Source organism: Rhinolophus hipposideros (assembly GCF_964194185.1).
Source record: "Rhinolophus hipposideros genome assembly, chromosome: 17".
Lineage (NCBI taxonomy): Eukaryota > Metazoa > Chordata > Mammalia > Chiroptera > Rhinolophidae > Rhinolophus > Rhinolophus hipposideros.
Window position 1 is genome coordinate 42,532,607 of NC_138063.1, and position 27,584 is coordinate 42,560,190.

Here is a 27,584-nt window from a genome sequence, read left to right on the forward strand (position 1 = left end):
ATTCTGTGTCTTAAAGACTTAAACAGCTCTTCAGGGTTCGCAGGCACTACGTGATGTAGGGAAAAGTTACTACAGCCTGGGGTTCTAGTGGATACAACACAACTATGCAAAGCAGGTTTTCTCCAAATGTAGCCGCCAGTCCTAAGTGACGTCCTATAGTGAAGAAACTTTTTAAAGACAACTTCCCAAATCTGTTTAGCCATAAGCCCCTTCTCCTGAAGTACACCCACTGAGTATGTTTTACCCAAGGCTAACAAAGAAAAGAAGATTTGTGCTCAACTGAACTCTTCCATCTGCCCAGAAGGAGTTCCTTGACACTCTGTAAGATTCCCATCCAGAGAGATGAAAGCACAAAAGAAGTCGTATTATGGGCTCAGAAAACAGTCACGCTTGAGAATCACAGAGGTCACTGTACAGAACCAGGAGCTGGGAACTAAGAACAGAACAGGCCAGGACCAAGCATCAGGCACAACCAGACAGGCTGGCGATTTTCTGCTTTCTTAGTAAGCTCTCAAGGCAGGAGACTACTGAGAACTACCGAGGGTCTACAGCTTCATGGGCTGGAGGGACACAGCAATCAGGCTGACACCTCCGTACTCAGTCCAGGGCCACAAAGAACAGTGACAGAGGTTCACAAACTGGGCATTAGAGAGGTTTACAAAACTAGTGGTATGACCCAACAAAACAAATCACAGGGTGAAAGTCTCCTGAGGGCTCCAGCAAAGCACTCTAAAGATGGGTAAGGCAAAGCCCCCCGCTCTTCATGAGCTCACAATCAGCTTCCTGTGGACTGATGACGGTGGTGGTGGTAGTGGTGGTGGTGCTGATACTCTTAATTAACCCATTGTTTAATACTGGCACATGTGTGAGGCTGGGAGGGAGGGACTTCATCTTTGCCTGGTCCAGGATACCTGAACACCTAGAATGTTCTGTAAATACACAGTTGAAATAAAGATATATAATGGCAGGAACCAAATAGTGCTCCCGTTTGTATTCGCCAGAGACCCATACACCATGTCAAGTTTACAGTAGCTATCCAATAAATGTTGATTGAATACTGAATAAGGTAAAGGAGAAGCTTATCTATCTCAAATGACAGATCCCCCAAAAGGCAATAACTTTTTCCTTTATTTTGTGCCTGCTCCATTGTCTACCCGGATCATATTTATACTTTGTCAAAATTAGTTGAGAGTATCCAAAATCCAAGAAATGATAACATGTGTATCAGACAGGATCCCAACAGGAAACAGACGATACATTCAAATTAGGATAAATTGCGGAGACTTATTTGAAAGGGACTGTTTGTAAAGATATGGACACAGTGTAGGGGAACTACAAGGATACTACTATGCTTTGGAATCGGTAGCAGCAGCATTGTTACCACTCCCAGGGGAAAAGTGATGAGAGGAAGAATTGATTACAGGAACCCAAAAGGAGAAAGTCTTATGGTGAAGCACCATGACCTTAGGTCCAGGGGCACAGGCAGCCCAAGGCAAACCCACAAGGAGGGAGCCAGGAGAATAATTAGCCTGACCTCTCTTGGATCTCCTGCTGGGACTCTGCCATTGGCGGAAGTCAGAGGGCACAGGAGCTCTTGACACAGGCAGCCTCCAGGGTAGACAGAGGGAGGGTAGAGGAGGGGTGAAGAGGAGATCAGAAGAGGCAAAAGGAAGACATCCTTAACAACTGGTGATCACTCTCCCTGAACTGGTGGTATTTGGAAATGTTAAGGATGTCAATTCATGATCAATTTATCCATGATCTAATGAGAAAGAACCACTATTAAACTGTTATTCTATATTGATTAAAATCTGAGTATTAGGACTTCCACTTTAATTTTTAAAAAAGAATTTCATCCAGACCAAAAATCAAATCCCAATTAAAAGGAAAATTATATTCAAATAACACAGAAATTGGGAACCTTAATTCTGCCAGACCTGAAGGCCAACCACAAATATATCAACTTTGGACACCTGGCTACAGGTGAAGGTGGTGGTTCTTCCCAACAGGGGAATTGATCAAAGGATTAATGTACTGATTACATATATATATATACATATATATATATATGTATATATATATATACATATATATATACACATATATGTATGGTTTCAGGTGTACAAAACAATCTAATAGACATTTCACCCCTCACAATGTGATAACCCCCCTCCTCCAATCTATTACCCCTCTGACATCGTTTATATCTATTACAATTCCATTAACTAAAGCTTCTATTAGAGAATATTGCAGAAGGCAATATTTGGGGGTTTGCCAATGGAATAGGTGGAAGGAAAGGTGCCCAAAATTCCTAAGGGAAAAATTACTACCATACAGTAGAATACAGACAGTTGAGGACTGGGAAAATTATCAAGAAAGTCAGTGAGAAAAGATCTTAACTTTGAAGACTGCTACTTTTCCTAAGAAAGTGGAAAGGAAAACATTATCCATCAAATAAAAGAAAATAACACAACGGAATACTGGAAGGAAGAGGCTAAGAAGAATTCTGATGTAGCTTTAGAAACAAAACAAAAACAAAAAACAAAACATCTTTATATCTTTTAATTTTGGTAAGTTTATGGCCTGTGGTCTAGGAACATTTATTACCAAACCATAGCAAGGGAAAAAAAGATCTTTGAGTTTTCTCCTCTTTTCTGTCTTAATCATAGGCATACATCCAATTCATTATACTTGATTTGCAGAGATTTATCAGTCACAAAATCAATATATAAGTATTCATTATCTATATATTCATCAAGTCCTGCAAAGTCATTATATATTCAGAATCTTTATAGTTAAATTAACTGTTTTTTACTACACTCAGTCTAGAATTTGATGTTTTCTTTCTTGAGAGAGACATATGCATGGTTACTGCTTGTTCAGTGCAAGCTGTTCTCATTATAACGAGTCCCTACAATTTCAGACTCTTATCTGCAAGGAGTACACTTTGTACTGCTGTTCAAGCATATAACATCACAACAAGTTGCAAATAAAAGATATGCACAACTGATAAATGATGACCAATTTATATGCACAGATCCTGCAAGAGCAATAACTAACTGACTACAATGTCAGTCTTCTGCCTTGTCACAAATTAATGGAATAACCAGAAGAGAAAGGTCTCTTGCCTTTGGACTACTTAATTGTCATGAAAATTTGGCAGAAATGTTCTCATGAAAACATAATCTATATTGATTTAGTGGTTTATATTCTTCATGGGCTAAATATTCTTATTCACTAATTCAACCATAAACATTTAGTGAGCACCTATTGCACATACCAGTGTTACAGGAACTAGGGATACATCAACAAAGGGTCCCAAGAAAGACAGGGTCCCTGCCTTCATTGAGCTTACATTCTAACAGAGATGGTGAATTGAAATAAATAGGTAAATAAACAAGAACTTGATAGAGATAGTAATCTTTGCTAGGAATAAAATAAAATAGGTAATGGAATGAAGTGTGACGGGGGTGTGTGGGGAGGGATGGACATAATTCAGATGAGACATTCAGGGAAGTTGAAATTTTAGGTAAGGCTTGAACAACAGGAAGAAGTCAACCACATGAAGCTCTGGAGCAAGAGCATTTCAGGACAGAGAAGAGCTAAGGTAAAAGCCCTGAGGGGGAACGAGCTAGGGATGCTTGAGGAAAGTAAGACGGTCAGTAAGTGAGAGGAAAATGATAGGAGATAAGACAGCAGACCTAGCCAGATACCAGACCATACAGGGCCTTGTAGGGCAAGGAATTTGGATTTTTGTTTCAAGAGTGATGGAAGTTGCCATGGGGTTTTGAGACAGAGAGGATCTGATCTCTGATTAAAGGATCACTCTGGCTCTGAATGGAGAAGAGACTGTAGGAGGGAGAAGACCATTGCAGTCATTCAAGTGGGAGAAGATGGTGGCTGGAACTACAGTGAAAAGAGGACATGGGAAGAAATGGACAGATTGGGAACTTCTGGAGATAGGCCTGCTGACAGATTGAATGGGAAATATGGTCAGGGAAAGAAAAAAAGCCTCCTAGGGTTTTGATCTAAGCAACTAGGTATTGTCATTAACTGAAAGGGGGACTAAACGGGGAAAAAAAAAACAAAACAGGTATGAGGTAGGTGGAGCGGTTACCTGGGGGAATCAAGAGTTGCACTTTGTATACAGTGTATTTGAGATGCCTATTAGACATCGAAATGGACATATAAAGCAGACAACTGTATGTGTGTATCTGGAGTTCTACAGAGAGGTCAGATATAGTTTTTATTAAATCCAAATGAAAAACATTACTAGAAAAATACACTCAAGAGAGATGGAGACTCTCTTTAAATTTACTCTGTAGGCTACTGTGCCTGAAATACTGAAGTGCTGAAAAACAGGACAATGTGAAGTAGTGATCATAAAACCCAAAACTGAAATATTGTCTTTGATTTGTTTGCTTGATGCTCCTACCAACTTAGCTCAACTATTCCTCCACCAAAAACCATCTGACTGACAATTACTTGCAGCAGAGAATGACCTAAATCAGGAAAACAATAACATGGCCTTAGCTAATGAAGATGTGAAACACTCCACTAATTCAGTATCAGATGCACTGGTTTGCTAGCTCAAGCCTGAACACAATAATGACTCATAGATGATATCTCCAAAGAGGCATGACAACTGCAGGAAAGGTCTGTCAGTACTGCTCCATCAAAAGAAGAGTAAATTCTATGAGGGGCAAGGTGTTAATAATGGCTGTGGGGTGGGGAGCTGTAGGTCAACAGAATTTCATAGAAATGTAAACACTTTTTGAAGCGTTCTTCCCCTATACAGTCTGGGCTCCGGGTTGATTGACTTTCTTACTCAACTACACAGATTCAACAATTCATGAAAGAAAAGGGAGGCAAAAGGCATTTCAGCTCTCAGAAGAGGAACTCTGAAATCCTAGTAAGTATTACCTTATAAAATTATACAATTAATAAATAGGTTAAAATGAAAAGCAAAAGTGTTGACTGTAATAGACATGCAAATATCAAGAATTTTTACTTGGGCTAATTTCTTTACAGTAAGGTCTAAACCCACAGAACCCCTTTGTAAGGACAATAGGACAGGAAGTGGCAAAGTCATAATCAGTGATCTGAGATCTTTTTGAAGTGCAAAGAAGCAAAGTAACAGCCTACAGGGTAAAACTAACATCACACCTTTGAATCAGTAAGTGAAGCGGGAAAATCATTAACAGCTAACCTATTCTTTAGTGAGAATTTCAAAACCAATTTGAAAGTCCCTAGAAAATGTTATATTTATGCTTAATTAAAAGTTTAATCCTTCTAAGAATTTATTTCCAATAAATTTCACAACAAAAAAAAAACTCCCAAAAAACAATAATTTCCCATTTGGGAACTTCTTTTTCTACTTTTAGTTTAATTCTGGGGGATTATTTAGTAGTTTCTGTGTAACTACACCCAGGGGATGAGAATATAATATAGAGTATACACACTTCAAGTTTTACCTTAAAGGTACCCAGGTAGAGACTGAGACTTCAAGAACATTAGCATTCAAAAGGCTTGGCAACTAGATTGAAAGTGACAATTAAACCCCTCTGAATACAAAACCCCCACCTCCTTCAAAAGAGCATAATTAATTCTTTAAGACATCCTTTGGGAATGTTTCTTCCCGTTTTCCACCTCCCCCTCCCAGAAAAACTGTGCATCCTAGATCTTAGTCTGCTTTTCCCTAGTTTCAATTTATTTATACCCATATATGGAGGAGAGAGGGTTACAAGAAGAAGAAAAAGAGAAGGGAAGAAAGTAAAAGGCCATCAATGTTCTCTTGAATATGCCAGTCAAGTGGTAAATGCTGTCAAAAGTTTATGGCCTCCAGGGTATTCTCCTCTGCCAGTTTCCTCCTCTTATCTCTCCCTTCTCTGTTCTCCTCCCTGTAGTAAACTCCCAGCCTCACCCAGCTTCTATGCCACCAGTGGCCACACCATGCAAAAGCAGGCCAAAAATTAAATTATGGATGTTTCAACGGTCTTAATAGATTAATGTAGCAAATTAGAATTGGTCATTTTAAAGATTTAGTGATTGGTTTGCACCAAGCTATATAAGTATTCAAGATTAATGTTTCCTCATTTAACAGATTAAAAAAAGAGATTTTTTTTTCTTTCCAATTAGACATCACAGATATCATTTGCTAAAAGGGGTAGTGGGTTCTCAGGGGAATCTGCTAGGAACTAAAACATTCTGTGTCAAAGGAAAGCCTCTAGAAGGGTGTTCTGCAGGCTTTCCTTCCAGGATAGCAGCACCTCAAGTAAAGCCAAGGAGGCGCTTCCTCCTATTAAGGTCTACAAAGCAAACAAAATACCCTGTTGTCACCCTCACTCCAACAACACATATAGATACATAAGGGAGGTCAAAATTCCTTTAAGAACCAATGAAATAAATGATAAATTATCTCAGTTACACTAAATGATTCTATGACAATCTGCAAGAACATTTATGTTTTCTTTTCCAAATATCAAATGCCAGCAACATGGAGAGGATCGTGCATAATGAATTAAACACAGGCCCTACTCATAAAAATGGCGGCGTGAGGTGAGCCTCTTGAAATCTCCCTGCAAGTTACAGCAAATTGAACAACAATAACTCCACAAAGGACTCCCTGCACAGCAGACAGGCAAGACGAAGAGGCCCACTACTAAATTCACATAAAGGTGGGAGAATCGCGCGAGTGGGGGAGGAGGGAAGAAAGAAGTGAGGAGACGGAGCCACGCGGGCGCAGGACACAGACCTGGCTCAGTGCTCCGAGCTCGCTGTATCCCGGAACCACCGCAGCTGCGGGAGAGGGAAGAACTCGGACTGCTAGGGCTCCGCTTACGGCCCACAGGGCTGAGGGGGCAGCATATAACACGGCTGAACCCAACGCTCACGGCAGAGACCTCGGAGCAAAGACTGAGGGAAGAAGGCTGAAAATGGTGGTTTAAGCCCTCACTACTGAGCAGAGACGGAAGCCTTAGACACTGAGACTAGCCGCCTTCTCCCTACCCTCCCAGAGCTCGCCCCACCCCCACCTGCCCAGTGCTAGAAGGGAAGAGTAACAGAGTCAGATCAAAAGAACAGAATATTTGCTGTTCTGAGAACTGTGGACTGCAGACACAGATTCGCAGCTCAACTAGTTCCAGCAAAGGGGAGGGAGCTGTGGAAGTAGGACCGGCTGTGGCAGTGGTCGCAGCCATTGCTCTGGGCCACCTCTCACAACCCACCCCGCCCCTGGCCCCACCTATCTGGGCAGATCCCTGCAGGAGTAAACAGAACTGCTGAAACATACGGGCTCTGAATCTGGTGCAGGAAGAGCTTTGGAACTTTAAAAGCTCTTCACATCCCCACATGGATGCGGTGCCCTATGACCTAGGCAAACTGTTAACAGAGGAGAAGCCTGCCTCCAGGGAATTCCCGCCATTGTGTGAGAAGCCGGAATAGTGCAGAGAAAATATAACACTACAGTGTGAGAGAGATTAAAAGACTGCAGTTGGAGAGAAAATAGCACATTCTACGAACAACTACTAGAAAACAAAACCTTTCTATCAACCTGTTGCAGAACCCACTCCTGTAGATGTCTAGGAAGAGAAATAATAAATCATTAATTGTCATGAATAACCAAGGTAACAAGACAGCTCAGAAAGAAAATGAAAAGTCTCTAGAAAATGAACTTAAAGACATGGAAATATGTGACTTAAATGACAGAGAATTCAAGATTGCAGTTCTTAAAAAGACTCAACGAGATGCAAGAAAACACAGACAGGCAGTTTAATGAACTCAGAAACACAATCAAAGAATAACATGAGCATTTTACCAAAGAGATTGAAATTTTAAAAAAAGAACCAAATAGAATTTCTGGAGATTAAGAACTCAATAAAAGAATTGAAGAATGAAATAGCCAGCTTAGGTGGTAGAGTTGACCAGATGGAGGAAAGAATCAGTGACATCAAAGATAGAAATCTGGAAATGACATGGATGGAAGAAGAGACTTGAGACTTAAAAGAAATGAAAGAACTCTACAAGAATTTTCTGACTCCACCAGAAAAAGCAATATAAGAATATTGGGCATACCACAAGGAGAAGAAAGAGAGAAGGGAACAGAGAGTATATTCAAACAAATTGTTGATGAGAACTCCCCAAACTTGTGGAAAGAACTGGATCCTCAAATCCATGAAGCAAATAGAACATCGAATTACCTCAATCCTAACAGGACTTCTCCAAGGCACATTGTATTGAAGCTGTCAAAAATTAACGACAAAGAAAGAATCCTCAAGCAGCCAGGGAAAAGAAGAAGGTAACCTACAAAGGAAAGCCCATTAGATTATCATCAGATTTTTCAGCAGAAACTCTACAAGCCAGGAGGGAGTAGAACCAAATATTCAAACTATTGAAAGAGAGAAATTATGAGCCAAGAATAATATATCCAGCAAAGATATCCTTTAGATATGAAGGAGGAATAAAGACCTTTCCAGACATACAGAAGCTGAAGGAATTTTTTAACACATGACCTGAACTACAAGAAATACTGAAGGTGTCTGTTCAACCAGAATAAATGGGGATAATTTGTGACAACCAAAACATAAAAGTGGGGAGAGTAAAGGCCTGCACTGGAATATGGGAATGGAGAAAGTAAGCATGCTGAAGAAAATGGAATACTCTAAATATCAAACTTTCTTTTACATACACTTAATGGTAACCACTCAAAAAAAAATCCAGAACTGAAATATATATAACGTAATAAAAGGAGAAACAGAGGGAAAAATCATAGAATACCACCACATAGACATAATAGACAACAACAAAAAGGCAAAGAAACTATGGAGACACAGTCTTACCAGAAAACTAAAGATACAATGATAGGAAATCCTCACATATCAATAATCACCCTAAATGTAAATGGACTAAACTCACCAATAAAAAGGCACAGAGTAGCAGATTGGATCAAAAAACTAAACCCAACCATACGCTGTCTCCAAGAGACACATCTCAGCTATAAGAAAAAATATAGACTCAAGAATCAAGAAAAATTCCAGATAAGTAACCTCAAGTTACACCTTAAAGAACTAGAAAAAGAAGAACAAATGAAACCCACGGTCAGCAGAAGAAAGGAAATAATAAAAATCAGAGCAGAACTAAATAGAGAAAAAAAGACAATAGAAAAAATTAATGTGACAAAGAACTGCTTCTTTGAAAAGATTAACAAAATTGACAAACCCTTGGCTAGACTCACTAAGATAAAAAGAGAGAAGACACTAATTGACAAAATCAGAAATGAAAAAGGGGAAGTTATAACGAATGCCACAGAAATACAAAGGATCATCCAAGAATACTATGAAGGACTATATGCCACCAAATCTAATAACCTTGAATAAATGCATAAGTTCTTAGAAACATATAGCCTTCCTAGGCTGAATCATGAAAAATGGAAAATCTAAACAGACCAATCACCAGTAAGGAAATTGAATCAGTCATCCAAAACCTTCCCAAAAGCAACAGTCCGGGACCAGATGGCTTCACTAGTGAATTCTACCAAGCCTTCAAAGAGGATCTAATATCTGTCCTACTTAAACTCTTCCAAAAAAATTGAAGAAGAGACAATACTCCCTAACTCATTTTATGAGGCCAACATTACCCTGATACCAAAACCTGGTAAGGATAACACACAAAAAAGAAAACTACAGACCAATATCTCTGATGAATACAGATGCAAAAATCCTAAATAATTCTAGCAAATCGAATGCGACAATGCATTAAAAAGATTATTCATCATGACCAAGTGGGGTTCATCCCAGGGGCACAAGGATGGTTCAACATCTGCAAATCCATCAATGCGATACATCACATAAACAAAATAAAGGACAAAAAATCATATGATTATATCAATTGATGCAGAAAAAGCATTTGACAAAATACAACATCCATTTATAATGAATGCACTTAATAAAATAAGTATAGAAGGAAAATATTTTACCATAATAAAGGCCAGATATGACAAACCCTCAGCTAATATCATAATTAATGGTGAAAAACTGAAGCCCTTTGTTCTACATTCAGAAACACGACAGGGCTGTCCCCTATCATGTTTGCTTTTCAACATAGTCTTGGAAATCCTGGCCAGAGCAATCAGGCAAGAGAAAGAAATAAAAGGCATCCAAATTGAGAATGAAGAAGTTAAATTGTCACTCTTTGCAGGTGACATGATGCTATATATAGAAAACCCTAAAGACTCCACCAAAAAGCTATTAGAAACAATAACTGAATACAGTAAAGTTGCCGGCTACAAAGTCAACGTACAAAAGTCCTTTGCATTCCTATATACTAACAATGAAATCTCAAAAAAGAAATTTAAAAACCCAATTAATTTTGCAATTGCAACAAAAAAATAAAATACCTAGGAATAAACTTAACCAAGGATGTGAAAGACCTATACTCTGAAAACTATGAGACATTTTTCAAAGAAACTGAAGACACAAAGAAATGGAAAGACATTCCATGCTCATGGATTGGAAGAATCAACATAGTTAAAATGGCCATATTACCCAAAGCAATATACAGATTTAGTGCAATCCCCATCAAAATCTCATTAGTATTTTTTAAAGAAATAGAACAAAAAAACCATCAGATTTGTACCGAGCCACAAAAGACCCTGAATAGCCAAAGCAATCCTAAGAAAAAGGAGGATGCTAAAGGTATTACACTCCCTGACTTCAGCTTGTACTACAGGGCTACAATAATCAAAACAGCATGGTATTGGCAGAAAAACAAACACACAGAGCAATGGAATAGAATTGAGAACCCAGAAATAAAACCACATAAATATGGACAGATATTTTTGACAAAGAAGCAAAAAATATACAATGGAGAAAAGACAGCCTCTTCAATAAATGGTGCTGGCAGAATTGGAAAGCCACGTGCAAAAGAATGAAACTGGACTGCTATCTGTCACCATGTTCCAAAATTAATTCAAAATGGATCAAAGACTTAAGCATAAGACCTGACACAATAAACTGCATAGAAGAAAACAGAGGTACTAAACTTATGGACCTTGGGTTCAAAGAGCATTTTATGAATTTGACTGCAAAGGCAAGGGAAGTAAAAGCTAAAATAAATGAATGGGACTATATCAAACTAAAAATCTACACAGCAAAAGAAACCATCGGCAAAACAAAAATGCAACCAACTGAATGGGAGATTTTTGCAAACAGTGCTTCCATAAGGGGCTAAGATCCAAAATATACAAGGAACTCATGAAACTCAACAACAAAAAAACACAACCCAATTGAACAAAGGACAGAGGACCTGAAGAGACATTTCTCCAAAGAGGATATACAAATGGCAAATAGACATATGAAAAAATGCTCAACATCACTAATCATCAGAGAAATGCAAATAAAAACCACAATGAGATATCACTTCACCCCAGTCAGAATGGCTATCATCAACAAGACAAATAGTAACGAGTGTTGGAGAGGCTGTGGAGAAAAAGGAACCCTCATACAGTGTTGGTGGGAAAGCAGACTGGTGCAGCCGTTATGGAAGGCAGTGTGGAGGTTCCTCAGAAAATTATGAATAGAATTACCATATGACCCAGCAATCCCTCTCCTGGGTATCTACCCAAAAAATCTGAAAACATTTATTCATAAAGACATGTGTACTCCAATGTTCACTGCAGATTTGTTTATGGTGGCCAAGACATGGAAACAACCAAAATGTCCTTTGATAGATGAATGGATAAAGAAGTTGGGGTATATATATACAATGGAATGCTATTCGGTGGTAAGAAATGATATAGGAACATTTGTGACAACATGGATGGATCTTGAGAGTATAATGCTAAGCGAAATAAGTCAGACAGAAAAAGCAGAGAACCATATGATTTCACTGATATATGGTATATAAAACTGAAAACAACAAAAGAACAAGACAAACAAATGAGGGAACAAAAACTCATAGACATACACAATAGTTTAGGGGTTACCAGAGGGTAAGGGGGAGAGGAGTTCTAGAAGAGGGTAAATGGGGTCTAATATATGGTGATGGAAGGAGAACTGACTCTGGGTGGTGAGCACACAATGTGAGATATAGATAATGTATTACAGAATTGTACACCTGAAATCTATGTAACTTTACTAACAATTGTCACCACAATAAACTTTAATTTAAAGCAAAACAAACAAAACACCAAAAACACAGGCGCTACATTCCAAACGTGAAGACAACACAGGAAAGGCTCGAACTTCCCGTAGGCATGTATTAGGAATGACCAGGTCTTGTGTAACCCTTGCAGTGCCAGCAGGACCTCCCTGAAAACAATCTGGTGAATCATTTTCTAAGAGCAAGAGCCTAATTCTAGGATAATATGACTGTATTCAAATAGGCAGGCTGCTTCCTCCCTATTCAGGAGTGGTGCAAGTTCTGAGGGTAGAGGGATGCTAAGAGGAAGTATTTCAAGAAAATATGATGAGATGATGAGAAAGGAGAAAATAGGATAATAGCAATAACATAGCAGTGAAAGGAGTTTTCCATACTGGTTTTGTATAATGCCTGGCATGTGGGTAGACATACCAGTTGAAAATATGCTCCATTCTTTCTGCTTATTTGGGGCTGATTTTATAGAACAAAACAATGTAATTATATCAAAGCATTTGGAAAGATAAAATCTAAGGGGTTTTCAAAACAAGAGAATGTTTGGAGAGGGGGAGGGGAAGGGGAAGAGACAACACAAGTTAGAGCAGAATAAAAGTTACAAAACTGGCTTTTAAACAGAAGAAAATGAGAGCATAAAACATTTATGAGTGTTTTCATCCATACAGTTTATTCCTACATCAATTAAAACATTGGCTTATGATGGATTTACACTACAGTGAAGCTCTTGACAACTTCAAAATCAACTTCATGTTTGGGCTCCATTCTTTCAGGTGATGAATAGTGGGAAATCAGTAAAAGAATGTCACTTGAAGTCAGTCATTTATCATGAACCAAAATGGCTAAGTGCCCCATAAACTGCAATGATCCATTTCCTATTAGCATCACACAACAGAAGGCAGCCTCATCTGCATTAACAAATTTTATGACTTCTGTAGGCAGAGTCTAACGTTAGGAAATGGGTTATTTTTGTTCTGTTATAAATGTTCATTATGAGACCATAAAAAATTCTTTAAGAATACAAACTACTGATTGATTCACTAAGGAATTCTTTTAAAATTTAATCTTGGTAGAGAAGTTTCACTCTTTCAGGTCAAGCCTAGCTGGTTTTCTATATGTAATACACATTTCTTTTACCATAATGACAGACTACAATTTTTAAAATTCCCCACTTCCCCCCAACATTTAGGTGACACGAACCATTTTTCAGTGTCCCAAGTTTCAAAACACAAATATGCCTTTGGAATTTGGGCAAACTCGAGGTTTCTTGATTCTAAGAAAGGGCATGAAAATAGCATGTCATGATTTGAAACTAAGTAAAATTGTTAAAGAGTTCAAATTCAATAAATTTCCCATAAAATACAATCTAACCGTTTAAATGTGTTAGTGGGTCAGATCCAGATGACTAGTAACACTCTTGACTACAAACGTGGCCAGGAGTTACCTTCCTCTAACAAATGGTATTGCTTCCAAACAGAAAGAAAAAGGAAGAAGAAACCCAAATGGCAAGATGAGAAAAGCAACTAAGGAAAATATCGTATAATAAGATTAGGAAAACAGAAATTATACTTCTATAATATTTTTAAAAATTAATCACTGAATTTTGAAATGAATCACTGAAAACACAAAAAGATTCAAATGTTTATCTGACAGTATTGTTTTGGCTTAATTTTTAACTATAGAGTGTAATTTGAACTACACACTATATTTTTACCATATTTTTGAAGACTCTTCATTCAGCCTTCCCTTTGCCCCTCCATTTTTTTCCAGAAGAAATGTCAACAAACTTGGAAAACAAAACAGTATATGACAAATTACTTTTAATTGTTTTCATTCAATTATGAGCACCCCTGAAAACATATATTTCACAAAGTCACAAATTCCCAGGCGAGACAAAGAACTAGATATGGTCCATGTACTCAAGGAACTTATATTCTACTTAGGGAGACAGGTTACTTTCATTAATAAGAAAAATAAAATAAATCTTAAGTGAGTTATTAGAAAATAGGTATATACCATAGTGCTTTTCAAATAGGACTAAAAAAATACTTGCTGTTTCAAATAGGACTAAAAAAATGCTCACTGACTCATTAAAGAGAATTTTAGGAAACAGAGAAAGAAAAGACAAACTGAATTGGGGTGACAAGGGAAGAATTCATGGAAGGGGATAACTTAAGCTTGGCCTTGAAGAATAAGCAATTTAGCATACCACTAATTTCAACTTTTTTTTTTCAAAACAAAATAATCTCCCAGAATATACAGGTTCCCCTATAAGTGTTGTCCCAACTAGAATGCATTGTTCGGAGTTCCTCACAACAGCAAGCCTTTCATACTTGGACTTTTAACCTCTCTGTTTCCTGAAATTCTCCCTGCCTATTCACCAAATGATGACCATCATTGTTTTCCTTTCTCCTTTGAAATCTCTAATAACCCTCAAGTCAGATGATCCCACCCACCAAGAACTAGGAGAGCCTGCAGAGTGAGGGCTGAGGGTTTATGACCCTATTTATGCCAAGTAGATTTTAATCATCAGAACTATCCTGACTCTTTTAAAGAATGCCACAGAAGGATAAACTGAAACAAAACAAAAAGGTTCAAGGTGTCTCCAAAAAGGTACAAAGGAATCTTTTGTAATTCCCTCCAAGCTTCGCCCTGAAGATTTGGGGATGGGTATTTAAGTGTCATTCAGATCCTGAAGCATGACCATGCTGTTTACTCTTTGTCTCCCTCACCTTGTGTGTGAATTATTGCAACTGTCCTTTACCATGTCTTACAGATCCTAGAACACCCCCCACCCAGTCCATCCTATATGCCTCTGTCAGGACAATCTTCCTCGATCACAACGTGGTTTACAAAACACATTTTGGTCAAAAATCTTCAGGGGATCTCCGCTACTGACAAAGTGCAGTCCAACACTAGCTGGTGCTTCCTCAAAGCACCCAGAGAAAATGCGAGAATATTTGTGGAGCACGTACAGACAACCAGAGGAGACTTCCTGAGGACAAGAAGTACAGAAAAAGCATCCCTAATGGCCTGAGGGGGAGCAATACCACTGCCCACCTGTAAGTCATTCCTAGCCCAGCACAAGGGCTAGAAAACGCTGGTTAGGTAACCTGCCCTCTTCAACCATATTTCTCATTTTTTTTCTCTTTTGCAGTGCTTATCAAACTTTACTGTGCATATGGGTCACCTGGGATTTTTGTGAAAAGGCAAATTCTGATTTTTGAGATTCAGCATTTCTAACAAGCTCCCAGGTGGGGCCGGCTCTGCCGGTCAGAGGACCACACTCTGAGCAAGAAGACTCTATTGCAACGGTCCTCACCCACGGCTGTACATTACAATCACCTGGGAAACTTAAAGGCCTGGATACCCAGGCTCTACCTCAGTTCAATCAGAATCTTTAGGGGACTTGTTGTTAAAGCTCCCTAAGTGACTTGAAATGCAGCCAAGGTTGCATTTTTCTACTTCAGCCAGACCATTCTCTCACTATTCCCTCTCCCCTGTACCTTTCCCTGGGCAGTGCTCTGCGCATCCACTGCCCCGTCTCTGCTCAGCTAAGTCCTGCCCCCTTGCCAGGCCTCACACCAGTCCTCCTTCTGTGAAGACGGCTCCAGTCCTAGTACTGGCACATCCTGCGACCCTCTGCTACTGCCTGTCCCCTCCCTGACTCTGCCCGCCGTTAGCAGTGGAGGGTGTGCCCCTGGAAGCAGGTACTGTGTATCATGCTTCCTACTCTCAAGGCCTAGCAAGTACGTAGCAATGTTAGAAGTACCTTGTTATGATCCTGAGATGGACATTTATGGAAATTCTGCAAATAACAGCAAGTGAGTTCTTTCGAGTCTGAAAAGAAAAACAACTAAATGTCCTCACAGAGCACAAGTACTTTCTCAGGCGGGAAGGGATATTTTCAGGACTTGACCATGCCTGTCAAACAGGTGCAGAGATCTGGTTCCTCTTAACTAAGAAAAGCAAAGACTCTGTCCAGTCACTAAGATTGGCTCTTAGGAAAGGTCAAAAAGGAAGAAAGAAGTCGGAGCCCAGGGTCATGACCTTTAGGGTAAGCGATGGAGAGGCTCAAATAACAAGCCATTCCCCACCACACAGAAGCAAGAACTCGCTGGGCGTGATGGTCACAGGGGCCCATTCAAATTGGGGAATGATTGGACTGGGTACCCCAATTTAACTAAATCCTTAACCTCTCCATTTTAGGATATAAAAGGTACCTAGTGCCATACATATACAGCAAAAGAAGGGAAACTGTCAATATAGCTGTTTTCAAAACCTGAATTCATGAAATGCTAAGTTAACAGACTAGACTATCTTATAATATCAGTCTCTCAGCCAGAAAACATTTTCAATAGGAAAGCAGAAAAAAACCACAAAAAACAACTAGTAGAAGACTTCCAGTGGTCAGAGCAAAACATGGAAGACACCTAGGGAAATCAAGTACAATTCCAAAATGAGAAAAATTTAAATCAGGAGATGCAGAGTCATTGATGAAGAGATTGACATCTGAAGTCAAATAGGTCTGGATTAAAATTCTAGCTCTTGCCACATACTCTGTGTCCTTGGGCAAATTCTTTTATCTTTCTAGGCCTCAGTTTTCTCTCTGAGAAATGGGGATCATAATGACAATTTATGTATCTATTTTAAACGATAAATGTGGCAGCTCCTCAAACAATGTATACCACATAGTAAATGCTAAACACATTAATTCTGTTTTTAATCTATTCAGTTAGGCCTTTACCATAAAAGCCACGTCATATAGTGGTCATATTACAGTAACCTACCCTGTTACCTTACCAAGCCATACACCTTTTCCTGAACTTGCATTCATGTTTTTAATACCTCAGTGTTTCTGCATACTATGACTTTTTCCTGAAATGAACCCTCTCAAATTCCTCCCCTCCTCCCCTTATTCTGTTTTTAAGTCTCACTTCCATGCTACCTCCCCTCCTCTGGGTGTTTTCTTTGTCACTTTTACCACCAGAGGCTGTCTCCTAAGCTTCTAGAGTGCTTTATAGGGACCTGTATCGGAGTACATTACACCTCACACACTGAATTGTGTTTCTTTCTCTTTGTGAACTTCCAGAGCCATGCTGTCCAACATGACAGCCATTTGCCTCATGTGCCACTATTAATATTTAAATGAATTAAAAATAAATTAAAATTCGGTTCCTCAATCCCATGAGCCACATGTTAAGTGCTCAAGAGGCACATGTGGCTATGACTGCTGTATTGGACCACACAGAATACGGCTATCATTCAGAATATTCTCCTGAACGGCACTGTTCAACCTCTTGGGCGGGGACCATGTCTTGTTCATTCCTAGAGCCTCGCACACACTGTCGTGAGTCTGTAAATGAATGACGATATCCACAAATACAGGCATGTTTACACATCCTCTTTTGGCTGAATGAGAAACAATAAATTATTCATTAATGTTTAAACCTATAAGAAAGAAAAACTAAAAATAAATCCAAGAATGTGTTGCATGAAAAGATCAAGATTATAATCCAACCTCTGGCAAAAGTCATTTGCATATTTGATGGAATATGAAATATATACTTTAATAATTAAAATTGTGTAAACAGCATATATGCATACCAAAAAGCCTACAAGAGAAAATATAGGCAAAACACTAGCATGAAGCCCATAACAAGGCAGGCAATGAATAGAGAGTGCTTAATCCTATGAGTTGAGAAGTCCCACTCCGTCTTCTGGTAATTTATAGAGTTATTCTGCTAGTAGACCATTAAGGCTTTACGGTAAGGGGTATCACTACAATGTGTGAATAGTTAGTTCTATTTGGTACTTGGGGTGTGTGTTACTTGCCTAGTTTCACCAAATCTACTTGCTCCTTAATCTCAGAACCAGAGCATATCCCTGTCATGTGAGAAGGTGGAAATCAGCACTGTGGTGTCTAATAGTCTCAGACGAGGCCAACAGCATGGCCAACAGGAAGCATTTCTTTCCCTCAAGGCCAAACCAGAGTTGCAAAATTACTCTTTTTGTGAATCCTGCTTTCTTCCCAATGACTCCCCAGCCTATCTCTGTGACCCCTATCCTGAACAAAGATTGCTGAGATACCCAATTATTAGCCCTGCTTCATGCTGCCACCCAGTCCAGTGTCGGCCGCCTCTCCCTCAGTGCCTCCTTCGAATCCCTCAGCACAAGTCCAAATCCTACAAAACGACCCTTGTCTTGCTAGATGTCCCACAGGTCCCCTGCTGTGCTCTCTCCTTTGCTGCATCAAGTTAATAAACCTAACTATGATTATAGTCATGTTCCCACAATCTTTCCCTGTGACCAAACTTCAGGAACTATCTTATAATGGCATACATTTCACTCCATAAAATTTTCCATAGCAGGAAGGAAGAGTGTCTTTTGCTCATCTGATATTTTATCCAGAACCATGTTTCTCAATTCAGTCACAAAAAGGAATGAAGTACCGATACATGTTCCAACATGGAGGAACCTTGAAAACGTTATGCTAAGTGAAAGAAGCCAGACACAAAAGGCTACCTACTGCATAATTCCACTTATATGAAATGTCCAGAATGGGCAACTCCATAGACACAGAGGATGTTAGTGATTGCCAGAGGCTTGTGGGGGGACGGGAATGGAGAGTGGCTGCTCATGGGTGTGGGCTTTTGGGGGTGATGAAAATGTTCTGGAATTATACAGTGGTGATGGTTGCCCAACCTTGTGAATATATGAAAAACTACTGAACTGTATACTTTAAAAAGGTGAATTTTATGGTGAGTAAATTATATCTTAATTTAAAAAGAACTAAGTTTCCGCCTTTGACTAGGAGTACAGTCTTCCGTACAAGTTTCAGAGCCATCGAAGGAAAACAGCCTCTTGCAGGAAGCTCATTAAACTACTTTGGATAGAGTTACTTAATTGATCTCAGTAGCACTTAACAAAATTTCCCAAGTAAATCATTCTATCTTGTGTTTATTCATAGTGATCTCTAGTTTGTTTCCTTCTCATTCTGTTGTTTCTACCTTCTTCCCTAAAGCCCATCAGTTCTGTGTCTTGAAATTTCACCATAAAACTGCCTTGGCAAATAAGTTAACTCTTCAAATGTTGTTCTATAGTTAAAAAACAATGTACAGATATAGCTTCACTTGTCAGCTTGTCTCCACCTACCAAAAATACATTTCCCAAGATGCTGTTGGGCATAGAAGGGTTAAACAGAGATGCCCAGGAGCTGCTCGTACTGGAGCAGCCCTAATGCTGCCAAACAGGACATATGATTCTATTCAATGGAGGATCCACCTTCAACTGGAAGTACAAGTAAAAATGGCACCTCCTTCAGAAACGGCTTAACACACACCTCCTATTGCCACAGTGCACGAAACACATTCATCTCACAGAGCAAGACAGCGTCTAACCAAGAGATCACTGAAAAGAAAGAGGCACAGAATGGCAGCCCCATTAACCAAAGATATGGACAACCAGCCCTGGACAAAGCATTTAATGGGAAGGAGGGCCTTCTCTGGAAATCCAGTGTGGGGGAATGGCATTTGAGCCTGCTCTGAGCAAGCGAATCAGTAAAAAACCAGGACTTTTCTACTTTTTAACAACTTGTCATCAGGACTCTCAAGCAAGGGGCAGACATCCCCACACAGGAGACATGTGGGTCGCGATGTGGGACCCCAAGAACAGTCACAGATCATGGCGGGGAATGTCCCCTGGCCACTCGGTGAGGGCAAAGCCAGCCTCTCGGAGGAGAGGAAACTGTAAGTAACATCCAAATCCATGCTGTATATTCAGAGCTCATATTATAGAAATATTCAGAGTACACTATGGAGACCAGTGATTCTTACTTCACAGTGTGGGTTCTGTTATTCTTAATGAACTTTTAGCCTTTTGGTATCATTACACAGAGTAACTTATACCCATGGCAGATGGTGGTGGTTTCAGGGCCCCCAGAATTTCAACAATCCACCTCTTACCCCCCAAAGTATTCTATACTTAATGTATTCTATTTCTTGAAGGTTTTAGTCCCCAGTGAAATGCATGAATTCAGCCTTATAAGAGAAGCCTAGGGAACCAGCTACTTCACCTACTTCACAGCTTTGTCCAAGTTTGGCTGATTCACAATTTCAGCATGTTGTTTAATGCAAAGTCATCATGTCACATTATCTTCAAATAACATGGGCTTCTCCCTCCCTCCTTTAGCAGTATAAAGAATTAAAAAAGAACAAAAACTATATGGGCTGTCTCTCACCCTGTATTCATTCACCCATCATACATTGAGTACCAGGTACTGCAGCAGGTGTTGGGAACACAAAAGAGAAAAAGCACTTATTCTGTAGTGGTGAAACAGATATGTGCCCAACAGGGAAATGCTCCCAATGTCCCTAACATAGGGGTGACAGTGAGTCAGAGAAGGCTTCACCACAGAGGTAACACTAGAGCTGAATTGAGCCAGGCCCTCCTCAGGCAAACAGATCAGTGAGAGCAGGGGCTGAGAACACATTTCAGGTCAGCAGAGGGGACAGTGTGTGCAAAGTCACTCAGATGTGAGAATGCTTGGGTTTCAGGAACAATGGGGCAAGTCCTCAGTAGAGCTAGGGCACAGCCTGGGAGGTGGGAGAGGAGATGAAACGGGGCCAGATTATGATGTGTAACCACCTGGCTGAAGAATACTGGCCCAGAAATCGCCTTGAGTTAATCACATCAGTGAAATCATTTTTTTTTTTAAAAAGTGTGTTTTTAGAGAATAAATTGCTTGGCAGGAAAAAATGTTGCAGGACAATAAAAAAAATACAGCAGGACAAATATTGCTCATTATAAACCACTTTCAAAAGGGAAAGACTCTTTACATAAACAATAGCTTATTAATAATGTCGCTTGTACAGGTCTGCTAAGCAGTATACACCTTGAGCCTACAGTAAAGCTTCACCATCAACTTGAGATGTTCTACTTTTACATAGACTTTTTATTTATTTATTTATTTATTTATTTATTTATTTATTTATTTATTTATTTTTAATTCAAATTATGACTTCAGAAAGGGAAATGGAGCCACCTGCCTGGTAGTTAGGAATTAGGTAAGCACTTACATAAACTATAGACTTTTTAAGTAACAACATTTACGTTAGATGGTATTGTGATGTCACAATAAAACAAACTTAGTGTTTTAAACACTAAAAAGTGACTCATCCATTTCATACATACCTCAGTTTTCTAACATCTCCATTGACGAACTTTTTGGTTTACGAACGCCGTAAATTTTATGGATCTGTGGTATCGATAGTAAAATTCATGCTAAATTTGCAGTTTTAGGGGTTGATTTTAAAGGTCTGGGGACAGATTAATTCACTTTGCATTATTTTCTATGGGGAAACCGCACCTCGGTTTTTGAATGTTGCAGAACTCGAAAGGTCTTCCGGAATGGATTACATTAGAAAACCAAGGTACCACTGTACAAGCAATCTATATAAAAAATAAAGCCCCCCAAAACTTTCTTTATCCTTGAAAGCAACATGGCACCACAATTAGCATGCACTTGAAGCTTTCCCACTCTTTTTCGGCTACACCTGGAAGGTAATTAAAATGATCCACTTGGTAGTTAAATGGAGAAGTAGGCTAGGAAACCAAGTGTTCATGCTATTATATTTTCCAAAGAAAAACTCCAAGGCCAAAGCCCACTCTACTGTTTCCATTTCCCAGAAGCCAGGTAGCAGCCATCACAAACACAGGGCGGTAAGTCAGCAGTGAACGCTCACAACCCGTCTGTTTCAGTCACTGTAGCCAGTGAGTTGTTGGTTCTGAATAAAAGAGCTCTGATAGAGCACTTTTGCATTTTCTACAAACTCCATGCATTGTCAACAGGAAAACAGCCATGCCTTCATAATCCTGAGGCAGATGAGTATCCTGTTACTATGGTAATGGCATACCACCATCAACTATCACCTACGGACAATATATTCAATTATGATGATGGTCTAGATAAAGCAGAAAATAATCCAACTTATCACAGTGACTGTATTTTTATCATCTGGATAAACATGGATTATTCCCCTTTCTATGCTAAATCAAAGGCAAGACTGGAATCAAACTGCACAAAATAATTATTTAAGCCAGTATCAGCAAAATGGTAATTTACATTCTATTCAAATAGATATGTATATTAAGGACAAGACTAAAAAGCATATTTTACTGGAGCTCCCCTTTGGGAAATCTTTACTATTGTACTTCAGGGAAACCAAAGAAAAGAGAGATGGCTATTAGTGTTTCCTTTCAGTTAATCAGAGTCCCCTCAACATACAGCTGAGTAGCTCGATCTTTAACTGAAGGCTGTGATGTACAGTCTTCGTCTTCTTATCCTTGGACCTGGGAGAGTGAATAAGAAAGGCAAAGAAAGCATGGTGGTCTTACAAAATTCTACGCCACTTGTTTCAATTTCTCCATCAAGAAGAGATCACCCTAAGCTAAGTCTACACAGATCAATTATGGTGACTCACACACTAAATGATAAAATTAGTAATTTCTAAAACGAAGGCAAGCTCCTTAAATCAGGGGCAGTTCCCAACCTCCCTACCAAGAATGGAGTCGGGAATGGGAGGAAGTCAGGGAAGAAAGGTTCCCATGGCCACTGGCCCCTGAAAGAGGGAGAATGATGAAAGAGGTGGGAGTGAGTGTTTTCTACATGTGAAGTTCATCTCTCTTCAGGTATAATTCAGACTTATTGTTCTCATGCTACCACATGGCCTTCACCATCCTCCTTACTCCACGATTGGGACGGCACAGCACATGGGTATGTGTGTGTGTTCTATGTAATCAGAACCTGCTTGACATGGCTATCATTGCTCTGTTACAGATAGGCTGAGTTTCCTCATTTGAACTACCTCACGTGGGTTGCTATGAGGAATAACTTAAAGGAAATCACTTTATAAACATAAAGCATTGCCTCAAATGTTATTTATGAGGATAACAATGTCTTGAAGTAGACATTTCATCATTGTCTTAATTGGCATTATGCTTTATCAATCTCCTAAAGTATCTATTACAAAGTTAAACAGAACATTTCTGTATCCACCAGCTATTTTTGACTGTTGAAAAAAACAACTGCATAGCACTTATTATTGTTCATGTACATTTACAGGCCAAAAAACAGCCTCTTAAATACCACCCAAAGTTCTATTTTATAATGTAATTCTTTCTGCTAAAGTCAAGAACAGGTTAAATGTCAGGCAGAGAATGCCAGAGAAGTAGAGGAGAGCTGCTTTTCTTAAACATAACTTCCCACGTCCTCAGAGTTTATCTAAAAAATTGAACATATACAAAAGCTCTTAATTTTAGACAAAAGAGATATTTTTAGCTCATTTCTCAAAAATCTCTTAGATATATGCTTAGAGACAAACTATGAAAACAATAATATTCAATTAATATGAAAAGTAACATTGGATCAAATATATGGTGATGGAAAGAGAACTAACTCCGGCTAGTGAACCCACAATGTGAGATATAGATGATGTAATACAGAATTGTACACCTGAAATCTATGTAACTTTATTAACAATTGTCACCCCAACAAACTTTAATTTAAAAAAAAATAGAAAAGAAAGAAAAGCAGCCTTTTCATTTTTATTTAATGTTGAAAAGGAAGAAATAACCCCTTTGGCATTTTTCAAAGCTGAGCTCGCCACCAGTCCTTAATATGCATGCTGACTGGTCAGCTCAGAGGAGTGGTACTTGGTTCAATGGCCCCTGCCCTGCAGTGGCACAAACACGGTCACTGTAGAAATGAGGGACCCATAGAAACTCCGTCCACAGACAGACACACACCCATTTCCCCCAACGGGAACAAAGACCAAGCTTTTTTTTTCTGGATAGTCTTCTTGTTTATCTGGAGAAAAATCCTTATGGACTATTTTCAGCTAACACAATGCAAAATGTCTTATGCACCAAAAATAAATAAAGGAGGGAAGGAAGGAAGGAAGAAAAGGAGGAAGGATGGAAAGAAGAAAGGAAGGAAGGTACAAAAATATTAAACTGACTTTTAATAAATTAAAATAATTTTTAACATTTAATGCAGATAGGTTTCAGTTGATTTTGATATTCTTTTCCTGTCATCACAAGGCTGCTAAAACCTGTTTCAGACTTTTCCTCTACGTTGCTTAAACAATAACTACCCAAATTAAAAAAATAATAACTTTTGACTCTCATGCTTGATATAGAAATTTATTCAAGGGCAATGTTTCTCTTGTTAAAGGAAGGAGTAAGGCAAAAGACATTTGGCTGCTGCAGGAAACAAAAATATTCGGTCTGTGGTTTAAATTAAAACTCATTTTTAGTAATACATAAGAAAATAGGTAATTTCAATGAAGAACACATGAGAGAGTTGAATCTCAATGTATGATAACAGACAATTACAAATATTTGGGTATGTATTTCAAATGTCAATGAACATTGTATACCATTTTAACAAAAGACTTCCCCTCCGGGAGGTGTTACTATTTAACATTTACAAAGTGTCAATACTGCTTGGAGTGTGCCGCTCTTTAGAACAATGAGTATAAATTCTTGTTCTAAATTCTGGTGTGGGAAAAAAAATAGCATGCATGACTAATTACATGCTCTATATAATTTCTTTTCTAGTTCTGAAACAAATAAAAAATTCACACTAAAAAAGGTTTCATATAATTAATTTTTTAGAGGGTCAACTCATTTGGAAAACCATAGCACCAACAAGACTTAAAACAACCTAGATAAAATATTTTATCAACACTGCAGAATAACATGATTAGAATTAGATTTATAAAATGCCACTTAAAAGTTGGAATTGAGACTCTCTGGCCCAGTTAGTATCCCCCTAAGGTTTAATCCACTTCATGGGATTATCTTGCTCCAACCAGGACCACAACCCCTGAATGGTTTCCTGTTAAACCCTTTCATCTCTTTTATTCAAGGCCAAATCTCTAAAAATATTTAGACAAAAAGCAGTTGGAGGGCTGAGAAACATGGTTAACAGGCTATCTAATATCCAAGAACAGTGATAATTCTCAAGTCCATGGCCCAAAGTACTAAGCAAGATTTGCCTAAACTTCTATATTTAGACACTCATTTAAATCTGAGTAATAAGCCTGAGTTCTGGGTCACAAGACTTCACCCATCTGAAAATCACGAAACTTTGGGGCAAGTTATTCAACTTGGAGCCTGTTTGCTAATCTGAAAAAATGATGTTAATACCACCACACAGAATTGTTATAAAGATTAAGTGGGAAAGCATGTATGTAAAGTATTTAGTACTATATTTAGTACATAACAGGGGCTCAGTAAATATTTTTGCTAACGTTCCATTTTCAATTCCACAGTTTAAGATTTGACTAGGTATCCACTGTCCATCTTTTGCCTGAACTCACTTGTCTTCTTTCTTGAAAGTTTCACTGTTTCGTTTTACTCCTACAATCAATCTTCAACATGAAAATTAATTCCAAAGGTACGATTTCAACTACATTACTTCCTGCTCAAATTACTTCCTGCTCAACTTCTCCTTCCTGCTCAAATCTTTCCACTCTACAGAATGAAGAATAAGATCAATTTTTGGACTGGTCTCACCTCAAGACACAAGCATCTCCTCTCATTACCCTTGAGAATTAATTCTAATCAAACAGATCTCCTAATCAACTCCAGGCATAGGTGACCCAAGCCCTTGGTGTGGACATATCAGGACAGGCCACCCTGTCCAGTGCTGCTCAAAGTGTGGTTCATGGACCAAAGATGGTTCCTGATCAGAGAAGTACAGAACAACAATTTGACAAAGTAATTTTAGTTTGTTGAATCTAATATTTTAAAAAATGGGGATTATATTTTGTATGTCTTTTAAATTTGGATTTTCCTAGTCATTTATCCTTCTTGTATTTTACAAATTTTTAGTCTCCCCAAACTGGAAGAAAAACTTCCCATGCTTCACCATGGACAATTTGAGAAGCACACTGCTGTACCATTCTGTCCAGCTCTATTAAGTGCTATGTTCCTAGGCTCCTAGAGCACAGCTAGTCTCTCCTACCACAATGGAGGGTTTAAGGTGTCCTGACCACTGAGGGCAACACTAAGCTGGAAAGAGCCTGCTCTATCTCAGGAGCAAACGTAGTCATCTACTACATACATGTGTTAGTTGTCATTTTGGCCACTGGAATCTTGCTAGATAACAATTTACTATGGCATAGAATTTAATATAAAGTTAATCCATTTGGGGCCCCTTTCAGGCATTCTCTAAATTTTCATTCACTCTTTCAATAAGATTCTTCAGTTAGACATTAATTTCAGGCAAATGTGCTAAAAGTATCAAAAGAAAATATTTAAATAAGTGAACACTGAGGACATTATGAGGAAGTTCTAGTTGATTTGTTCTTTTATCAGCAGTATAGATTCATTAACACTATCTCCTTATCTGTAAGACGACTTTACCAGTGCCTTCTATGTAAATTATAAACCCCAGTGCCTGGGTACAGAGCCAGGTACAGTAAGCTTCTGTTGTAGATGGTTTTTTTTAAGTTTTTTTTTTTTTTAATTGAGGAACAGTGTGTTTTTCCAGCCCATCAGCTTGATGAGCTAACCCAGTAAGGTGCACAAAATTGGCCAATTATTAAAGTGGGTGGCTGGCCAAATACCTCCTATCTTGATCCAGAAATTTAATTTAAAATAGTGGATGTTTAAACACTATTTAAACACCAATTATGTTCAAAGAATTATACAAGAAGGTGAGGATATACCACGATTAATAATACACAGTGCCGGGACTCTAGGAGCTTACAACCTAGAAGGGGAATAATATAAGTACACAAGTAACTGTTATACAAAGTGATATCTAGTAGGCATGGTGAGAGATTTCTAAATCTCTATTTATATAGAAGTTCAAAGAAGATGATCTCACATCTAACTGGGAGAATCTGGTCAGGTTTTATGGGATCAGGTGCACTTGAGGGAAGCTTAAGAGGACAGACAGCTAATAGGATGAGATGGAGAATGAAGATATGAGCATGAGATTAGTTACACACACACACACACACACACACACACACACACACACACACACACAGTTTACTGCCCATAAACATTCTCCTCAAAGTCTATGGCAACTGTTTCAAAAACTGTTATATCATTTGTAAAAGTTGTAAACTGCTAAGAAAATCCATTTCCTCACCACCGGATTGTATTTTGTGGTTGTTAACTCAAACGGTGAATGTAAGAAATCACATATCCAACATTATGAAAAGGACAGTCTACTCACTTATAAGGTTAACGAGGTTTTTTAGTTATAAAATATAAACATCAACTTTTTTAGGTTGATCAGAGTGCAGAAGTCCAAAGGGATATTCCAGAGTGAGAGGTGACAAGCCAGAAGAGAACATGTAAGCATCGCCTAGGAATTTTCAGACACTTGGGAGGGGACTATACTGGGTCACAGACTTAGT

General features: G+C 38.7%; 1 protein-coding gene across 3 annotated transcripts in view; it reads right to left on the reverse strand.

Annotated features, from left to right (window-relative positions):
• The window catches only part of GREB1L (GREB1 like retinoic acid receptor coactivator), a 252,007-nt gene that overhangs the window by 179,532 nt on the left and 44,891 nt on the right, over positions 1 to 27,584 (reverse strand). The window lies entirely within an intron of this gene.